Consider the following 16,971-nt stretch of genomic DNA (forward strand, 5'->3'; position numbering starts at 1 on the left):
TGCCAATTTTATCATCAAAATGTTATATTACTAAAAATTAATTTTAATTTTTTCATTAAATTTTTACATGGTAAAAATATCCTAAGTTTCAACGACTATTTTTATATTATCGGCAATAACTCTTAAGTTTATGAACGGTCGCAGACGGTCGCAAAATACTGGACAGAGAACATATCAATGCGTCGATTGGCGCTATAACCATTAAAATATCCTCTGGCACCGCTTGGCACTAGATTTTGAAACATAAAGTTTTTGAAAAAAAATCATATTTATAAGGTTTAAATAACAAATTTTTAATAATTATCTTCAAATTACTAATAATTTTCATTTTTATTTTAAGCACCAGTTCCATCTGTTTAATTAACTATCATTTCATGTAAATATTTTTGACTCATGTGAATATTATATAATATTTTTGAAATATAAATTATATTCACAAAAATATGAAAATTCGACTTTGACCTCATGTCATTTGTAAACGGTGACCCACAATGATACAAAATTTTACTGGTGTAAAGCTCAAAGTCCCCAGACTTGAAATATATAACTTTTTTTCTTCTCTACCTGAAATGGACTTTTTGCCAAAAAATGGGATCTCTGGCCCAGTGTGTATGCGTGCATTTTTAAATTATCCAGTTATTTTTTAAAAATCCAGTAAAGACATCGACTGCATTGTCAGTGTTACTTGTACATTATAAAGTGTGTGTATTTCTGCGAATTTATAAACGTGTATAAAAATATTATCTTATTCTGTTGTTGTACATTTGAATAAATAAAGATGTGTTACAAAATTTAAACTGCTAAACTGCTTTTATTTGCAATCAAAAGTATCCGGTTTATTTAAAGGATATAAACCCCCGTTTTTAAAATGTAAAAATATTGAATATAAAATCTGATAAAACTAGATGTTTTTATACAAAATTGGTGGAGGGTATATAAGATTCGGCACAGCCGAATATAACACTAACTAACTTGTTTTTATACCAGGACTATTAAAAGCAGATACAATACATATAAATATTATACAAATAACACACACCCACCTACACATGTCTGCATTTGTATTCGTTTCCATGTAAGTATGTATTTGAAGGACATACAAAATCAGCGTGGCCTATTTAGCTATTATCGTAACAGATTTTGTGTTTTTTAAAATTCCAAAAGGTTTTACTTACCTTGGTGCTTTTGGTTTTCTATTAAATGCTTTTATTTATTTTCCACTACATAGAAATAGTATTTTAGATTCTAATATAAATTCTTAACTTCGATTGGCTAAGCAGTTACAGAGAAGTCCAAGCTGATTTTTATCATAAACAGAAGGTACAAAAATCCATTTGGCCTACGGTTGGATAAAAAAATTGTAAAAGCGCAAAGTTGGCATCACTGAACAAAACAAATATGCATTAGAAAAGCAAATATTTGTCTTCATTTATGTTAAATGATTAGAAGCAATTGAGGTGACCAATAGTAAATTGTTCACAACAAATAAAATCGCCTTAATAATTGAAATGGATTATTTCCTTATTAAATATTTATTCAATTTATTTAAGTACAAGTACCTACATTTGATTGGCACTATGGGTAAAACTAATAAGTTCTAACAGCAATGAATGACATTCCTAACCATTACTCAATAATGCAATACAATAATTTGAAATAACTTTTTTAAGTATAATAATAATATACCTATTACTACCGAAAATTACCTTGTTAAAGTCACAACATTTTATCATTGAAAAATAAATTAATTTTATTACCTCAATTACATATTATACATAACATTATTTAGCTAATACGTCATCACTTGAAAAATGAATAAAAATGATAATTATCATTCTGATATTAAAGTAATTTCCATGAATTTTCATTTCAATCTGATATAAAAAAATTATTTTCCATGAACTGGACCCTTAGATGTTGCTTAAATGTTTTTGTATCTAATAAATATTAAATATATATACATTTATATAATGTGAGAACTTTAAAATAGTTTTTCACAAATTAAAAGACAGGACATTACAAATGTCTAGAGATTTTATCATACTAAAAATGAAGAAAACTCCACCGAAGAAAAACAAAAACTATGAAAAGACTATAAGGAATATATACGAATTGTATTGTATTAATTGTATACAAAATGTTATTTTTAATCACCCATGATGATCTTAATCAGAAATAATTAATTGTCTATAGATATTGATACAAAACACGAGTTGTGCTGCAGGCAGAGAATGAACAAAAATAAAAAAATTAACAGAAACTGAAAAATACAGTAGCCGTTAAAATTATAAATAACCAAAATCATTAGCGTGGATATCGATTAAAGATACAATTTTTTTCTGTATATTTTGCTTTTTTCAATGCTCATTAATGGTAGCTTTTTTTTAATGACCAACGGTTCATTAGGTTGCAGCGCGTGTAGAGTAACAATAAAACTAAATGAGCAGAAAAGACCAACAGAAATGAACAACAGAAAGGCAGACAAAGGCATCAACCATTTTGGAGGTTGGAGGCAACAAATGATTGAAAGTAAAAATGCTCGCATAAAAATGAATACGTATAATTTGAATGTATGGCTGACCAGCGAGCCAAATGATGACAGCCAGACTAACCAATAAACTGGACAGCTTTTAATTTTTTTTCTTTAAAGTGATTGTTGAATTATAAGCAGACATTGCAAGATATTTATTCTTGAATAACAAATTCAATTTCGTTTTATGTATAGACTGAGGCCAATATTTCACCAAAATTGATTAAATTTGGAGATTTTCCAGCAAATATTGGATTAGAGTAGGATTCCTACGGAATCATATTTTTTTTTGGAAATTTTCGGGAAATATTTGACGGGTATTTGTTTATAAGTTTTCTTCTTAATGTTACAATTTTAAGATTCATTGCGATGCCAAATTTATTGTTGCTTTAACTTGCAACTTGTCTTTATAGTTAAACGTAACTTTAAGCAATAGAAAAAGGTACCCATAAAGTTAACTTTAACTATAAATACAAGTTGTAGTAATGGCCCTTAAAGTAATTAAAAACATAGTAGAATTTTTTTTTATTTAAATAATAATTATAATATAATTTATTAATTTTATACCAATTAAAACTACGAGTATGACAATACCCATCAATTGCCACTATTAAATTAGAACTCCTTAAAAAGGTTGGACCAACATTATAAGAGCAAATATGGTTATTTTGTACTCCTTTTAAAATCCTGGTAAAATTAAAAAAACAATTTATTTGAAAATTACTTTAATAGTTTTTTGTTTAATTTAGTATAAAAAAATTGCAGGGAATTCCAGGGATTGCAAAGATTATTTGATTTCCTCACGGGAAAGGAAAAAGTTCGGTAAATTAAGAACCCTATCACAAAGAAAAGACATTCGTTGTCATTAGTGTTTATACCGGTTTGTCGGTTAACCAAAAATTGGTCTTTTTTAGAAAACCAGTTTTAACAAGTAAGAGATCTATATATTCGGCTGTACCGAATCTTATATACCCTTCACCAAATTATACTTCAAAATATAAATTTTAGATATTTTTAGGTAAACTAAATTTATTTTTATTTTTCAAAGTTTTTTTTTCATTTTTTTTTTCGAATTGTTTTTTTAAATTTTAATTTTTTTTTTAAATTTAAAAAAAAAACTTTTGATTTTTAAATATTTTTTTAGGTTTAAAAAATATTGTTTCCGATTTTGACCCATTGTAGGTCCATTGTATGGTCTTTGAAATATATATCATTAGATATTCATATTGTCTACACTAATGACTTAAGGTAGGATCACACATGGCAAATATTTGCTCAAAAAAGCGTAACCACTTTTTTTAGCACAAAATTGTTTGACGTGTTACTATTACAAGTGTTTTGTAAGATCAAACAGCATCAAATAAAATAGAACTAAACTTTTTGTTTTGAATCATCCAAAGTAAATAAGTTTTTCATATAAATAAAAGAATTCAAATGTATTTTATTTAGTGGTTACGTCTTTTTCGTCAAATATTTGTCATGTGTGACCCTACCTTTAGTAATCCAGATGTAGGTCAAAAATTGTTCAAAAATCCTGGTTTTTTTCCTCATATCTCAGCCATTTGGGGACCGATTTTGCTGATTTTAAATAGCTTCTCGAAAGCATGTCTGACAGAATTATTGAAGATTTGGATCCCGAAGATATCTGGGGTCTTCAGAAAATTGATTTCAACATACAGACAGACGGACACGGATCCAGAATATATAAAATTATATTGTGGAAATTACAAACGGAATGACAAACTTATATATACCCTTCTCACGAAGGTGATGGGTATAAAAACAGTTTTAAAGGAGTGGCAACAAATTCGGTTGCTATTACGAATCTTGATTTTAGTCCCAAATTTAAAAAAACCGGTTAACCGCATCAACATTTTAAATTAACTGGTTCGCAAAAAACAAAATTTCGAAGAAAAACCGGTTTATCGATTAACCGGTTTATAAACACTAGTTGTTATAACCGAATTTGTCGACAAACGAATTTGGTTGGTTGCATGTATTTTGCATATAAATTGGTTGTAATAGCCATATCCGTCTGTATGGACCCGACTCGTCTTGGATTTAAAATCGAGGAAATGGTCCCAAAAATGGCTGATATATAAAGAAAAAACCACGACAAACTCGATGGTTGACCTATTTTTGATCTACATTAAAGACCCACCTACATGTTTTATGGTAGCACTAAGGTTTTTGTGGAAGCAGCTCACTATTTCTTTTTCTCCAGACCTTACCTCTTGATTTTGACCCACATTTCTGAAATTTGCTCTCATCAGGAAATATTAAATTCTTCACAGAAATACTGTGAAGAATTTAAGTAGATTTTTGCAAAGGCTTTACATTTACAAAACCTTAGAGCTACCGTAAATCATAGAACTGGGTCTTTGATGTTGTGGGGTTGTATGTCAGCTGCATTATCTGGCAATCTTGTATTCATTGAAAGTACAATGAACAGCCGAGACTGATTACAAATTTTACAGGACAATTTGAATGTAAGTGCTGAACATTTAGGTCATGTAACTGCATGAGTCTTTCATCAAGACAATGATCCAAATCAAACCGCCAGCATTTTTAAGGAGAGGCTATTGTATAACTTGGCTAAGCAGGTAAATTCACCTCCGCAATCTCCAGTCCTTAACCCAATGTGGGAAATTTTAGGCAGAAATGTTAGAAAACGAAGCATTTCATCTAAGGACGAACTCCGATCAGATTTAACGGATGAGTGTGTACAAATTACTAAAGATGTAACTGAACCTCTTGTAAACTCCATGAAAAGGTGACTAGAAGACGTAATTAAGCTGAATGGAGCGCCAACAAAATATTAACTTTTTATTTTCGGATTTTGGTAACATAAAATAGAGCATCCATCAACTGTATACTAATTTTTGACTGTTGTATTAAGTTTTAATTTTCAACGTTTTTTAAAATAATAAAAGACAAAACTCTAAATTTAATTTTAAGTTTATTAAAACTTATATATTTCTGTTCATAGGTGAAAATCCGTGTTGTGTATTTAATTTTGACACTGACTGTATGTAAGTACATATATTACAAAAAAATATACCTGAAGTATGAACAGACTTGAGTTAAAGTTTAATAAACAGAATAATATTATAAAATGCAATTTTATAATGGGAGGGATGTATGTAATCCAGCAGGAAAACAAATAAAAATGTTTTATAAAAAAACAAATGGCAAAAAAGGACTTTGGAACAAAAGCTAGAATGGGGTTGAAAAGTTACATTAAAAATTGCTTGTTACCAACGCTGCGTGAGCTTAAATAGTTAAGCTGACAAAACAAGCAAACACTCTTGCGAATCTATATTTGTATGGATGTATGTTTGTATGTTTGTAGAATACCAATACATAAATAATCATACACCAACACATGCACGTTCACAGACAATACTATAACACAAAAAATACAGGACAAGGAAATCCTTGTTGCTTGTTTGGCATTACAGCGGAAATAACGAAGCAACATGTCGCCAAATGTTTTAACAATACTCACGCACTCTTCTACACAAATCCATACGTACATTCATGACTAACACAAGCGAAGATACTTATGCGTTGTATTTAATTCACCGCTTTTTCCTTTGTTTTTCTAACTTTAAATCAAATGCACGATGCCATTTTACACACAAAACACAGCAAAACTACATAGAAGCAACAGAGTGTATTTGTAAAATGTACAGTTTAACCCTAAGGGACCCTGTCAAATACGGAATGCCAAGACTTTAGTGAAGCATGAATTATGACTTTTATTTGCGTTGTAGTTTGTTGCTTCCTGCGTAGTGCGTCGTTGCAAGAATTAAAAAGAAAGAAAGAAAAACAACAACCACACTCACGAAAACATATAAACACTTTCTTGGCTGACTGACTTTTAAAACCAAAACCCCCTAAAGACAATAAACGCGATTTTCCTTTAGATGATTTATGTGCTCAACATACATAAAATCCAGCAACGACAAAAACTACAAAATTATAGTACGCATCATTTTCGTTATGCTTTCATACGAATTTGGCGATAACTGATACACCAAATGGACAAAAAAATATACATGAAATATTATTAACTATAACAAGATCTGCAAGCAGAACCCTTTAAGAATTAAATCACCATTGATTTTTATCACATAAGAAGACAAACTACTAAAGTTGTGGTCAGACAAGGTAAAAGTTTAACAGGATCGAAATACATGTACATATAAGCTAACATTGTACATATAAGCTAGCACAGTGGGGCAGAATCAAAATTTTTTGGAAATAAATCTTGAATTTCTAAACGGCTGGTCCGATCGGGATTCAAAAATATTCCACTTAAAAATTAAGTCTATCAAAAGTATTGCACTTTTTCATACTAAAATTTTTTTTATAAATTTTCTTAATATTTTTTAACACAAGTCATTGGTTCTGACTCAGTCACATTAAGAAAATTTATACAAATTTTTTAGTATGAAAAAGTGCAATATTTTTGAAGGACTGAGTTTTAAAGTGGCATATTTTTGAATCTAATTGAGATATTGACTTAAAATTCTTTTTGTAAGTCCAAAAATTAACTTATCTACACAAAAAAATATAGCTCGGAATAGGATAAATGTTTATCAAATGTTCCTAATATTTGAAATGCTATTAAAATTTTGATATATGTATGTACATTTTTTAGAAACTCAATTAATATGTAATAAAATCTTTATTTATTAACGAAAGTCAATGAAATGTTTTACGTTTTTTATGCTTTTTATGCTTGTCATTCTAAATAACAAGGTGTAAAAAAACTTAAAAATTGGAGCGAAAATCCCAAAAATGGTATTTTTTACAATTTTACATATAGGGTCCACATTTCCTTAGGGGCTGGGAAAATACTTTGGCGATAAATAAGGAACACATCAAGGTTTCCAAAGCTGCTTTTTGTTTTCTGATCCCAGCTTTGGGATTTTAGAACATATGGCCCAAATTTGACTTTTTGATAAAAAATAGGTCAAATTCCGAAGGGCGTAGGGGCGAGATATTTTAAGAAAAGGACATGTTATTTATATCAAAATGTTCTCCGTAAAGATATCATTCAGAAAAACATAAAACTGTTATATATTCTTAAAGAAAGTTTTTTTAATTAAAAAATGGTTAAGTCACCTTTTCGACTATTTTTTGAATATTTAAATTGAAAATGGTTTATTTTTGGATCCATAATTATTCGTAATTTAGCAAAATTTTAAAATTTCAATTTTGAAATGCCTAAACTAGGAAATTATAAGAGATAAATAGCACACGCAACCCTAGCCCAGCGCTTTCCAAAAATATAAAATTCTTTGAAATCGGAAAGGAAACAAAAAAATTGTACGTGTTTAAATTTTTACATGTCGAAAGTACCATACTTTTAGCCCCCATAGAGCCGCCCCTGGATCAGTTGTATGGGCCATTTTACTATCTTAAACTCGAATGCTCCTTGGCTACGTCAAATTTTATCCCGATCGGATCAGCCGTTTAGAAATGCCAGATTTATTTCCAAAAAATTTTGATTCTGCTCCACTGTGCATTGGTAAAGCGATCATTTGTGAATCTTGGAATTTTTTGCAATCTGTTTCAAGTAGATTTATATATATGCTTACTGATCCCACTGAAAAAGCAATAGTATTCTCGTGGTACTTTCTGGAGAATCCAATTTGAGCGACGATATATAACTTGCCTAAATAGCATATCTATAGATATGCTATTTAGGCAAGTTATATATCGTATACGTAATAGTAGATATACTAACACCATTTGATTTGATATTTCTACTGCAGTAAACGCTGAAATTTCAAAAGCCGATATTCTCCTGGTTGAAATAAGAAATAAACATTAATCAAAAATAAATTGGCGAACAAGATCATAGAACGTAACTCAAGCGATCTTAGCTATTTTTAGAGTTAACAAATTTTGCATTGTAAAAGAAAGAGTTGAATGGCAAGCCTGCTATACCGTTCAAGCGGGCATACCTTTCAAGCTTTAAACATTAAAGGAGTGCCAGAAAAGCTAAAAAGACTTACACACTTTATAAAGGGTCAATAAACGTAAATGTTGGAATTCGTCTAGGTTGTGTGTTATCTCTATAACTATTTAATATACAGTGGTTTAGAAACATTTTTTTTGGAAATAATTTTGTATCTCGGGAACTATTTGATATATTGGAGAAATTTCATATGCTTGGAGCTGTTTTCGAGTTTATTTACGATTATTCAGCTTCCTAGCGCTAATGGGGGCCAGTGCGTAGCGCCTCAAAGTTGGTCACCGAAAATCCATTTATAATCCGAATGAGCTAAATATAAAAAATACTCTTACATGTGTACATTATCTCTATTAGTTGAAGAGATATTCAGATTTATTCATTTATTTTTTTAAATTTTACTCGATCTTTTTATGGTTTTTTAGATATGGCAGGCGTTAAAATAAAAATGATATATGTATATGAAAAAACGTACAAATTTGTCAAAGTGGACAAGGTTTGTGAAACGTCTGAGGATTAATAAAGGCTTTTTATATTAGTAAAAACTTTAGAACATGAGGATTGATATTTTAGTAAAATTAAATAATTTTATAAAGTTTTGGGACGTCATTTACCTTAACCCCTTCGGAAGGGAGTTTTATTTTGAGACCCAAAATATATATGGTAGACATTTTTGCATATTCTGAAATTCATTATAATATGATGATTTTCCACTACGAAATACATAAAATTGGAATTAATGTAAAATTTTAACGGTTAAAGATATCATAAGAAAATTTGGAAAAAATATAGACCTTAATATCCTCAAATCAAAGGCATTATAGTTTTTGACATTTTTTATTTTCCAATACCAAAATTCCTAAATCAAGGAAAATGTGTTCCAAAAACAGAGTATATTTAGAAAAGTGCCTACTGTGAAGTTATTTACCGTGTGATAGTAAAAAAGACTTCGTAAGCGTTAAAAATTCGCATAGAGTTATACAAATGTGGAGCTTTTTGTGAATCGGTGCTTTGCTTTTTTATAATTTTTTAGTCAAACCGAAATCTTTTTTTTTTTTAATTGGTCAAGTTTGTGTTGTCTCCACTTGAGTGAGTCAAATTTTACTTAACACGCTTTTGCATTAAGTTATCTTTGCGGATCGTATAAAAATTGAATGTAGTCCCGGAGAAATTTTTTTCTACAAGAAAAAAATACATGGTCTATTTTTTTTTTGTAGAAAAATTTTTTTGGGAAAAATCGTAAAAAATACGGCACTTTTTACAAGTTCCAAATTTGGATGCGTATAACTTTTTATGGGGACGAAATAACTGTTAGGAAGTTGTTCATGTTACATTTAGAATTTTATCGCTAATATAGCTGATATCTTAAAAATAAATTTCGACTCTCCGTAGGCCAACCATATCTAAAAAACCATAAAAAGATCTAGTAAAATTAAAAAAAAATAAATCAATAAACCTGAATATCTATTCAACTAATAGAGACAACCTACACATGTAAGCGTATTTTTTGTAGACCATCTCAAGGACGAGTTATATATAAATATAAAATTATATATAAAATTTCAGCCCATTCGGATTATAAATGGATTTTTGGCGATTTTTTTTAAAAAATTGTGACTCGAGGTGCACTCACTGGCCCGCATTAGCGCTAGGAAGCTGAACAAACGTAAATCAACTCGAAAACACCATGTGAATTTCGTAACAATATACCCAATAGTTCCCAAGATACCGAATTATTTCCAAAAAAAAAACTTTTCTAAACCACTGCATAGTACTGGACATTCTCAGTCTATGACAAAACAACATGGTATAACATGGGACTTCAATGATCGTTTCAAAGTATAAATGCTAAAGTCCAATCTTTGCTTCAATGATCGCTAAGCAAAATATCGATTACAACTCTATTCATAGATTTCCCCTATTTGCGGAGCTTAATTTCTAAAGATTTATCTTATTTGTATATCTCGGATTCGTTTTACATGAAAATTGGGACTCTGATGAAGAAATAAAAAATGGCTAATACCAAATATATTAAGATTCTAACAAGCCTCGAATAAGATTCATGAAATTTTAGATCTGATCAATACTCACGTATGGGGTAAACGCATGAACGCTTTATTCAATCTTTAAAATTTAAAAGGTTGATTTCACACAAAAGCACGAATACAATATACATGGCTTCAGAATAGCCAATACTTGGAGATTTTAAATCAAACTTCCTGAAAGAGTTAGTTATATTAACCCATTATAAATTTGTTGTTGTTCATAACATAAAGATGATAGATATCCAAAAATACGATTGAGATTAATGCAAGCGGAAACAAATGCCGCGACAACATTTAAGATAAAATTTTTCTTAAATTTATTACATATTTTAATTCATACTGTATTTTTATTTCCATAGCAAATCCCAAATAATAAGTATAATTACATGATGACTAATCGTAACTTTTTTCAGCACTAAAAATGTAATAACTGATTTAAAAAAAAGGGTACAGAAAATCTTATGGCAATAAAACCTCTAAACAACCTTAATTGTTTAAAAAAAAGTTCAAAAAGAAGTTTATAATAGGTCCACTTTTGTTGTTGTTGCTGTTGTTCTTGTTCTTGTTATTTTATTATATTTATTCCTTTGTTGAATAGGAAACAAACAAAAAACGAACAGAAAAAATGGAACATGTTATCCTTACTGACCCATATTCTTTGTGTTTGATTTTTTTATTTAATAAACGAGTACGTCTTCACAACACAGGGTTGAAATAATATTTCGTACACTCATACACGATAATTTGAAAAAAATATGTTGATATTAAATAAGTTAGAAAGTATGTTCGATCAAGCCCGACCATATAATACCCTACACTGAGTAAAAGAGCAACAACATTTTTCTTTTAAAATTTCAATCATTTATATTCGGATGGTCCTTATATGGAAGCTATGACCAATCGCCATGAGATTAGGTCGTGTGATTTATATCAATAGCAAACTTATTTCTGTTGCATTTATGTGGATGCCAACATTTTTAATAGATTTATGCTCGTTAAAGTGATTCATAAAACTAGGTGACATGGATCTTGTATATATAAAACCTATTTGGAGCGAAGTATATTGAAACTGGCTGAAATCGATCCATTATTTCACCTAGCCCCCATATAAATGTTCACCCGAGATTGGACTTTATCGGTCATAACTATTCAATTTAAATATATAATCAAATTATTCGATTTTTCTTTTGTTCGAATAATTCGAATAAGAGATTTTAACTTGTTCGAATAATTTAAATTTTTTTTAAAAAGTAAAGATTGAAGTTATGATGTAGGTTTTTTAATATTTTATTGTTAACCCTCTAACCCTCAAACTTTAAAAAGATAAAAAAAAGTTGTATAATTTTGTTTAGGGTAATTATGCCCCAATAAACTCATAACAGCTATTAGGAACTAATTTGCAAATTAAGTTTAGGAACGAGGTGCAAAAAGGCGGAGAGTGCCTCAGGGTATTGTTGCCGGTTTAGGTGTAAAAAAATAATAAGATGTAAACATTAATTATAATACGATTTTATTGAAAAACTAATGAAAAAGATACAAAAAGTAAGTAAATATGTTTTACTTTCTACGATGATACTCATAAAAAATATTTTTGAGCAGCATAAATGAAGATCGCATTTTGAGCAAACATGCTGTGTTTGCGACTTTTTGCTTAGTTTGCACCATCTTTTTTGCTTAACCAGATGGGAACGTTGTAGATATTATCATAACGGACGTCACTAACTGGATATTTTTCTTTTTCGCCAACTTTTGAACTTCTTGGCTGTGGATCTTCTTGTGGAGTACCAACTGATCATGAGTCAAGGCGGATAATTTAATTCGTCTGCGGTCTCTATCGGCATTCCTATCATTTTTTATTAACAAAAAATAGAACAAATAATATGGCGATTAATTTAGCCGCAACAGTGCCCTGAGGCACCCCTTAGTTTTTGCGTTCTCAACAAACTTTTTGTTAATTGTTTAACATTTCCAAATTCATAGACTGAAAGAATAATGTCTTACCTTTTAAAAAAATATTTCGAATAGATCGGGAGACTTAAAGTTAGTAAAACTTAAAAAAAAAAATCACACACAAAATTTCATGTGCTAAAATTATGACATCACTCACAAAACAGCTGACAGAACAAAAACTAAAAGTCAGAATGCATTTCGACCTTCGAGGGAAATGTTAACAAATCTGTAACAAAATTCACCGTTAAATTTAAAAAAAATGTTATAATTACTTTTTGCCACAAATCCGTTAAAAGTTTGATATCATTGTCAGTGAACGTGGCTAATTTGAAGTCAGACAGTTTAGAAATACGCAAAAATATTACCTCAATATCACTTTCGACGACCATTTCAAAATCTCATTCACCACCACTTTCAACACCACTTTAATCTTAATTAATATTTTGATTATTAATTGCGATCCTGGTAATATTAGAATATGTTCATTAGGGTGGCCCTTAATAAACGAAAGTTGGATATTGGCCATTCTCACCCCCCCAGTTTGGTGAACATTAGTAAAAAATTCATCCTGAACAATTTTTAGGTAAATCGGTTGGGGTTAAGACGTGCCGCAAGCCCTCTGAAGTTTTGAGATGCATTTACAAGGGGAAAAAAGGCATTTTTTTCAGTTTTTGTAAAAATTTTGCCATTAAAAAATTACTTTTGCAATTTAATTCAAAAGAATAGAAATGTGTACGTAATTATCGTTCTAATGAGACATAAAAAACAGAAATTCGTCAAAAAATGTTAAAGTTATTAAAAATTCGCCAGGTCATTAACTTGTCTCAGGCGAATAGAACAAGAAATGTAGGAACAAAATTAACATATTTTGATAAATATTAACATAAAAGCTCATTTTTACTTGAAATATATCCATATTTACTTGTACAGTGGTGGCCAGGAATTCAAGACAAAAATTGTTTGCTAAATTCCATGTGATGGTCAATTATGTTTTCAAATATTTCAACAAATATGCATGCATGAGGACTGTTTTAACACACAAGTGTGTTTTATTCGACTGTGTCATTCATACATATTCACCACGAACACATAACATTTTTCTACAACTTGACCAAAAAAATTTTTTTTTAAATAAACCTATTTTCTCACAATTATATCATTATATTTTTATTATTATAAAATATTCCGACCAAATTTCGTATTTTTAGTTCCATTAGTTTCGGTCATATCATGTTATTAACAGCGGATGTTCGCTGAGGTGGGTCAACGTATTTCCATATATGTTTTACCAATTTTTCCAAACATTTTTCAGAAACTAGAAACATTAATAATAAATTTCATACCCTTCGAGGTCCTTTTATTTTGGCTCTATCGCACTTAAAATTCAGTTGATGAAAAAAATTCAAGTATTTGTCTTAAATTGGTGGCCACCACTGTATATGAGTTTATGTCTTCGTAGGATACCGTTAACTTATTCGCAGGTATGACCAAAAAAATAAAATTTTTTAACGGCATTTTCAAAATTCCATTTTCAAATTTGTAAAAATTTTTTTTAAAATAATTTCAGAATTTTTTGATCATTGAAAATATAATAGGGAATAAAAATGTGAAAAAATTATGAAAATATCTCTTATAGTTTTTCCGTACCTGCGATTTAAATTTTAAAATTTTCGATAAAAACCATTTATTTGGCAATTTTTTGGCGAATGAGCTCTATTTCCTTACTGTTATGAATTTTAAGTAAAAAGAAAAAAAAGTATTATATTAGATCAGGATTAAAAACATTAATTTAAAATGTTATCATTTAAAAAGCATACTCTTTAATTTTGTTTATAACAAAACGTACTTTGTTTTATTTATTTTTTAACAAAAGGTTCTTTTTCCGATATTAAAATGGTTTTATAACAAACAACCTTAAATGTGGTGACTTATGGCAGTTCATGGTTCCAGGTTTCTATGCTGTTTTTAAGGGGGCGAAATATATGAAATTCAATTTCCTAAAAATTAGCAATGAGCAGAAAAGTACCTTCTGTTCTGCGGCTCATTTATTTGTTTTGTTCGATTATTCTACATAAAATTGTTCGATGTAAATTATTCGATTAATCGAACGATCATTTCTCGAATGAATACACTAGTATCTACACAAATTTCGCTTCAAATAAATTTTATATATACAGAAGTCATATCATATAATTTTATGATGATCTCATATAAGGTTTGCTTCCGAAAATCACTTTAACGTGCATAAATCTCTTAAAAATATCGGTATCCACATAAAATTCAACAGAAATAAGTTCCATGTAGACATAAATCGCACGACATAATTTCATGGCGATCGGTCCACAATTAGTTATAGCTCCCATATAAGGCGAACTTCCGAAGATCATTCACGAAAATAAATTATTGAAATTTTAAAAGAAAAATTATTTTGCTCATATACTAAGTGTAGGGTATGATTTGGTCGTGCTTGATCGATCAAACTTTCTTACTTGTTATCTACATATGGGCATTTCCTACGATTAGTCAACCAGGATCGAAATATAAAATGTTGATAATATTCGTGTTTTATTGAAGATATTTCGATATAATTTGGTACATATAATTTTTTCGGCCTATTGAAACTGTCTGAAATCGGTCCATTATTTCACCTAGCCCCCATAAAAATGTCCTCCAAATTGGACTTTATCGGTCATAAATGTTTAGTTGATGTAGGTATCTACACAAATTTCGCTCCAAATAAGTTCTATATATTCCGAATTCATGTAACCAAATTTTATTATGATCGGTCCATAATTAGTCATAGCTCCCATATAAGACCCGCTTCCGTAAATCACTTTAACGAGCATAAATCGCTTAAAAATATCGGTATCCACATACGATTCAACAGAAATAAGCTTCATATAAACATAAATCGCAGGACATAATTTCATGGCGATCGGTCCTCAATTATAGTTATAGCTCCCATATAAGGCGTACTTTGAAAATCACTAATATAAATTATTGAATTTTTAAAAGAAAAATGCTACTTAGTGTGGGGTATTATATGGTCGGGCTTGACCGACCATACTTTATTACATGTTTGTTAAGGAAATTTGAAGATATTTATGGGAAAATACATGGACCGGTACTTAAGCAAATTAAACAAAAACCAATGGAGATATTTTATTGTGTAAATACCGGATGGAGTCCTACATGAATACACTTTTAAAATAAATTAATCGCTTTTAAATATTCCGTTCCATTTCGCATTTCGATGAAATCCATCTTTTGCACTAAACATAGGGCTACCAAATTGCTATCGAATAGCAAAAAAATGCTAGGATATGTTTTGTTTTCAATATTTTTGGACATCAAAAGCGTACGAACGTATACTTAACACTACAAAGCACAAGAAAGTCTATTGAATTGGTTTTTCAGTTTGTTATTTTAGAAAATACAACCCTATTCCTTATAACTTACTGTTATAATCTAAAACTATGTGGAAAAATTATATAAATCTACTGTTCCCCGATAGCAGCCATCAAACTATGTCAGGACTCCATGATCTAATAAATAAACTGATAACTCGCAGCAAGACTTATGGCTTGAAGATAAATATTAAAAAAATATAAACCTAAACGAATCGAGAAATAGAGTGACGTTTCTCCACTTAAACTTAAAAATTACCTCCATACTCAGTTTTTACCAGGATTGAGAAAGGGACTTGAAAGACTTTTTCCACATAAAATGTGGTACATAATATAGGTATTTCTAAAACTTAATGTACTCAATGTAGGGTACACCTATATTTATTTTGTTCAATTTAATATGATATTTACCTGCTATTCTTGCTAGCAACTAGTGTACCCTTTTATTGATAAGAACCACCAAAACAGAGAATTTTAAAAAGGTATGAAAAACAAAAACTTCAAAATAAAGACTTATCATAAATTTCTAAAACAATGGAATTAAATTTTTTCCATTTCTTGTATTGTATTCGAATTTAATAAAATGGCTTTTAGGCAGAAAAATGCTTGAATGATTAAATTTGTTTAAAAAAATGAGGGCATTTAGAATACAAGTATTTGTATTTAGTCATCCACATCTTTACTTTTGCCATCACCATCATCTTTTGTATTCCCTTGTTTGTTATTTTTGTATGTTTATTTGTATTAATCTTTTTTTGTTGTATTGTCTTCAAAAGTCCATCTCAATGTCCATCAAAAAGGCAAAAATAATGGCAAAAAAAATAGTAGAGTACATTTCAAAAAGGGTTGATTTCTAAAAAAAGTTTGCCTTCAGCAGCAACAAACAACATATGCACAAAAATCTAAAAAAAGGAAATCTGCTTGAAAACGAGTCATTGTAAATGTATGTACATTAGGGTGGCCTTATTTTGCAATTTTTGGATTTTCGATACTCCGAAGGACTAAAATTATTAAGCATACAAATGCGTTATCAGGTTGCATATTTTATTTGAA

The sequence above is a fragment of the Calliphora vicina genome, chromosome 3, assembly GCF_958450345.1.
Source record: "Calliphora vicina chromosome 3, idCalVici1.1, whole genome shotgun sequence".
NCBI lineage: Eukaryota > Metazoa > Arthropoda > Insecta > Diptera > Calliphoridae > Calliphora > Calliphora vicina.